Source organism: Topomyia yanbarensis, unplaced genomic scaffold, assembly GCF_030247195.1.
Source record: "Topomyia yanbarensis strain Yona2022 unplaced genomic scaffold, ASM3024719v1 HiC_scaffold_401, whole genome shotgun sequence".
NCBI lineage: Eukaryota > Metazoa > Arthropoda > Insecta > Diptera > Culicidae > Topomyia > Topomyia yanbarensis.
Window position 1 is genome coordinate 24030 of NW_026683605.1, and position 5450 is coordinate 29479.

The 5450-nt window shown below is 39.7% G+C and overlaps 1 pseudogene; it reads left to right on the plus strand.

Annotated features, from left to right (window-relative positions):
- Positions 1-559: 559 nt before the first annotated feature.
- LOC131695528 (F-box/WD repeat-containing protein 7-like) lies at positions 560-4873 on the plus strand (annotated as a pseudogene).
- Positions 4874-5450: the final 577 nt, after the last annotated feature.

Consider the following 5450-nt stretch of genomic DNA (forward strand, 5'->3'; position numbering starts at 1 on the left):
TTAGAATTTTAGAATTTTAGAATTTTAGAATTTTAGAATTTTAGAATTTTAGAATTTTAGAATTTTAGAATTTTAGAATTTTAGAATTTTAGAATTTTAGAATTTTAGAATTTTAGAATTTTAGAATTTTAGAATTTTAGAATTTTAGAATTTTAGAATTTTAGAATTTTAGAATTTTAGAATTTTAGAATTTTAGAATTTTAGAATTTTAGAATTTTAGAATTTTGAATTTTAGAATTTTAGAATTTTAGAATTTTAGAATTTTAGAATTTTAGAATTTTAGAATTTTAGAATTTTAGAATTTTAGAATTTTAGAATTTTAGAATTTTAGAATTTTAGAATTTTAGAATTTTAGAATTTTAGAATTTTAGAATTTTAGAATTTTAGAATTTTGGAATTTTGGAATTTTAGAATTTTAGAATTTTAGAATTTTAGAATTTTAGAATTTTAGAATTTTAGAATTTTAGAATTTTAGAATTTTAGAATTTTAGAATTTTAGAATTTTAGAATTTTAGAATTCTAGAATTTTAGAATTTTAGAATTTTAGAATTTTACAAATGCAAACGCCCGCGATGTTACAAAAATTCAAACACCCTGGTAATTAAGTGAACGTTTGCACCTAAAAATTTGCTAACGCGGTCTCAAGCATCAACCCACCGCTCGCGCAATCATGAATCGGTAACGTCCGCAAGTCTCTACCATTGATCCTAGCAGCCCAAACTCATGCTTTCAGTTGGACCAAGACGTGCACGCGCGATCAATGAAGAACACGCGAACATGCGAATGGCATCACGTTTATAAAAATAATGTGTCCTCGTGATATTACAATTCTCGGTCCTAGTAGCATAAGTCCAATGCCTTCAGGTAGACCAATCAAAAAGTTGATGCTCATATCTACCAAACTACACGTTCCATGGCGACATAAAAATCGAACTTATACTCACGAAGTCACATACACGCGACAAACGAACATACAAATGCTTGAGCCCTTCGTTATCATCCATGCAACCTACACCCGCGCTCTCGCAGACATGATAACATCACCGTGATAATATGAACGTCTCAGCACTTATAAACATTCAAACGCGATCTCAAGCGTGAACCTACAGTCCCCCGCACTCGCGCGATCATGTATCGGTCAAATCAGGAAATCTCTATCCTCGATTCCAGAAGTCTAGGTCCATGCCTTCAATTGAATCAACTAAAAAGAAAGCTCTCATATCCACTGGTCAACACGTTCCATGTCGACATGACCAGTGATAGTGATATGGAGTAACTCACTCCCTGTCAGAATGTGATCCATACACCGAAAACTAAATATCAGAATGACGGTCCGCGTGGCCATCCAAGAACACACTCAAATATGTGAATGATCACAGAGTTACAAAATCGAATTTATTCACGCGTATTTTTTTGCTAAAAATGCTCATAACTTTTTAACTAAACGAGCTATCTGAAATCTGTCTATATAAACAATATTCGTCTCTTTAAGCTCTAAAAGTTTTGTGAAGACACTATTGAAGTAAAAAAATATTTAAAGTTATAATGAAAAAAACTGAATGTTTTAGGGTTGCCCTATCACACAACATTATAATGGCTGTAAAATTAAAACCATTAAACTTAGAAGTATGATTTCCTCCGCAAAGTTGGTTGAAAAAGGTTGTACTACACTTTTGCGGAACACTTGATTGTTTTATCTCTTCTTGTTTCATTAGGGTTTGGACAACCCTAATGTCACCCATCTCAAAAGATGCCTGAATTGACACAGATTATTTGTTCCGAAGACATGAAATTTCTAGAACCAGTAGCTTAGTCACAAATGTTTTTGTCATCCTAAATTCTGGAATCGGACCACTATACATTGGAAAAATCTTCACGAAAATCAATCAGAAATACTACCAATTCCCCCAAATACATTGATTACTTTTCATGAAGATTTTTTAATATTTGGATACTTGGAAAGTATCAACCGCAGCAACTGGAAACCTCAGACATTGAAATATACTTTTTTACAAAGCAGAAGCTCAAAGCTTGCTCTGCCTGCAGACAGTCAAAGACGCAAACATACCTCATCGCCGCTGAAGTTTATTGTAAGTTGACAGTATTATATCGAGAAGCAAACCAATGCTCATGCATATACCAAAAATAAACGATCACACCAAACTGTTCCTGGTGAATGCATAAATAAAATAAAATACTATTTGCCAGGTGCCTCTTCTACGAACCGGTCATAATATTGGACCTAAACATAACACATCGATTGGCTGAAGTATTGATGGATATCTCCGCCATGCTACGTTTCTAAGGAAAATCATCTAAACGCTCAGCATTACGAAGCTGCTGATCGTGTTCTACATAAATCCGCTAGATTTCAAAACACCGAATCTTTCGATACCATGATGGCGTTTCCCAGGTGCGTTTCAGCATATGTTGAGCTGGAGCCGACTTGTCACGACCACGCAGGACCCGAATAACAAAAAGCAATGCGGAAATCGACATTACTCTCCTGACCGACTTGGCTTACTAAATTTGCTTTCGACTGGATATTCCACGTGCCATCCTACTATCGTTTTACTTCATTCTACGACAACCACTAAGAAAAATCTAGGCCAATCCAACTTGCTATAGATAAACAACCAATGTATAATGTATTAAAATTTAATCACGTATGTTGTTTTTTCAGGTGTTGAGCGGGGTCATCACATTTGGTAGTTTATTCGTTTTCTTGGCACTTGTGAAGGACTTTCTTAGGAAAAACTGTTTAAACCTGATCTACACGGTAGTCCACGCTGGATACTAATTAAGACACATTAACCTGCCCATAAGTTGCTCTCATCCGATCATCGTGCTACTGTAACATTACAATTGCAAACTCGTCCGAGTTGGATGAGTCCCATTGCTTCACGTATGGCTTTCCTGTGTATTAGTTTAGATTTCGGTACGTACAAAATTGGACGATACCATTTTATCGTAAATTAATATGATTACGTATTAATTTCACAGAAGTACCTTATGTCTATGTCACTAGAGCTGGCTGCTGCTGTAGAAGAGCACGAGTGCGATGACGAAAACTAAGCCGATTGCGAGGAAGGATAGGATGAGGAAACTTACACATGGCGAGATTACCCTGATGATGAAGGACATGGTGGCACCGATCTCGGCGGTCTTGCAAGCATCGAGGACGAACTGCCTTCACGAGACGTTGATTTGTACAGCTATATCGACATGGATGCTGCGGAAAATATTTTAGCTCATGATCTCGGTTCCGGAAGCACGTATCGGAAGCGCAAGTTGACTGAGAATCGGATGTTGTTCAGAAGCGGCACCGGTCGTACTATGGGATCCGGAACCGTAGGGAATAACTGTGACAACGCAAAGTCGGAGTCCCTCAACTTTAGTAGTATGAAACGGTTAGCTTTAGATTCGCCGAGAACTTTACTCAGTCCGTCTAATCTTACTTCAACGCCAACATCCTCAACGATGAGAGAGCGAAAGACTCCGAAGTATAATCCTCCTCCCGAGGTAAACGATTCGTTGCAACACTTCTAGCGATGGACCGTCAAACGTCTGGTGACAGTAGATCTGCTGACCGAACATTACGGCCCGACCCAGGTGCGGCACATGTTGACGGTTATCGAATCCCAATTCCCGCGAGATTTTATTTTACTTGCTCTGAAGGAGCTCGCACTTCAAGTGCTGTCCTACCTGGAACCAAGAGAAGGAAAATAGCAAGGAAGCTGCCATCGTGATGGAAGCGATGGGAGGTGACCGTCCGAAACGGGGCCATGCCAGCAATATGCCTCCCATTTCGTCCCAATGGAAAGTGGCGTACATGCGACAACACATCATCGAGGTGAACTGGCGCTCGAGACCGATTCGTACGGCTAAAGTACTAAAAGGTTTCGATGACCACGTTATCACGTGCCTTCAGTTCTGCGGCAATCCGGTTCCGACGACAATACGTTCAAAGTGTGGTTTGCCAACACCGGAAAGTGCCTTCGAACATTGGTTAACCACACAGGTGGACTCTGGTCGTCACAAAAGGCCGGAAACATAATCATCTTCGGCAGTACTGACCGCACGTTGAAGGTGTGGAACGCTGAAACTGGCCAACTGTTGCATACGCTATATGGCCACACTTAGACTGCTCGTTGTATGCATTTACACGGAAATAAAGTCATCAGTGGTTCTCGCGATGCGACTCTACGATTCTGGGACGTTATCGAGGGCACTTGCTTACCTGTCATTTGGCTGCTGTTCGCTGTGTTCAGTACGATGGTATGCTAGTAGTTGCGGGACTGCATGGTTAAGGTGTGGAATCCTGAACGACAAGAGTATCTCCGTACGCTACATGGCCACACTAATCAAGTGTACTCGCTAGTTTGATGGTATTCACATCGTATTTGGCTCGCTTTACACGTCGGTTCGCGTGTGGAACGTGAAAGCGGAGAGTTGCAAGCATGATTTGATGGGCCACCAGAGTTTAACATCCGGAATGGAGCTCCGGAAAAATATTCTGGAATAAGGGAATGCTGACCCGACCCTCAAGGTTTTGGACATCATCATTGGCCAATGCTTGCAAATGCTATCTGGCCCCAACAAGCATCAATCAGCTGTCACCTTTTTACTGTTCAATTCCCGCTTCGGAATCACTAGCTCCGACGACAGTACCGTCAAGCTGTGGGACGTTAAAATTGGAGAGTCCACTCGTAACCTGGTTGCACTAGAATCGGGTGGTGTGTAACGAATCAGAGCCAATAACACGAAACAAATTTGTGCCGTAGGATCACGCAACGGTACTGAAGAAATCAAACAAATGGTACTCGATTTTGATGTTGAGGGTGCCCGCTTGACTGCTCATAAGTTTAGATAAGTATACTTGAAAACAGAGATGCCAGGTACTTTTTTCAAATGTCTGCAATAATAATTTTAAAAGTCTGGGAAGAACAAAAATGTCAGGAAAGCTAGTGTAACCAAAAGCCTTTATATTCAAATATCTGCAAATATCTGCAACCAAACTAAAAAATCTGCAAATATCTGCAACCTAACTAGAAAATCTGCAAATATCTGCGTCATCGAAAAAATCTGCAGCTTAAATTAAAAGTCTGCGAATTTGCAGACTTGTCTGCAAATCTGGCATCTCTGCTTGAAAAAATCTGACGCTAATAAAAAATTTGAAGCAAAAAATATTGCTGTTTTTGTTTTTATTTGAAATAAAAAGAAAACCCAAACGAATAAAATAAGAAGAAGAGCAAAATAAGGAGCACGACGATCGCCCGATTTTCTATAGTTCGACATCGGGCTCACGTCGGTCCGATTACGTCGATGCGTTTGACATATTCGAAGATTGACGCGGTTTATGCAAATGGTGCAAAATTGCAGGATATAAACCCGATATCCTGCTCTGATCGGCCTGTTATCGGGCTTAGTCGGCCCGATCATCGGCCTGA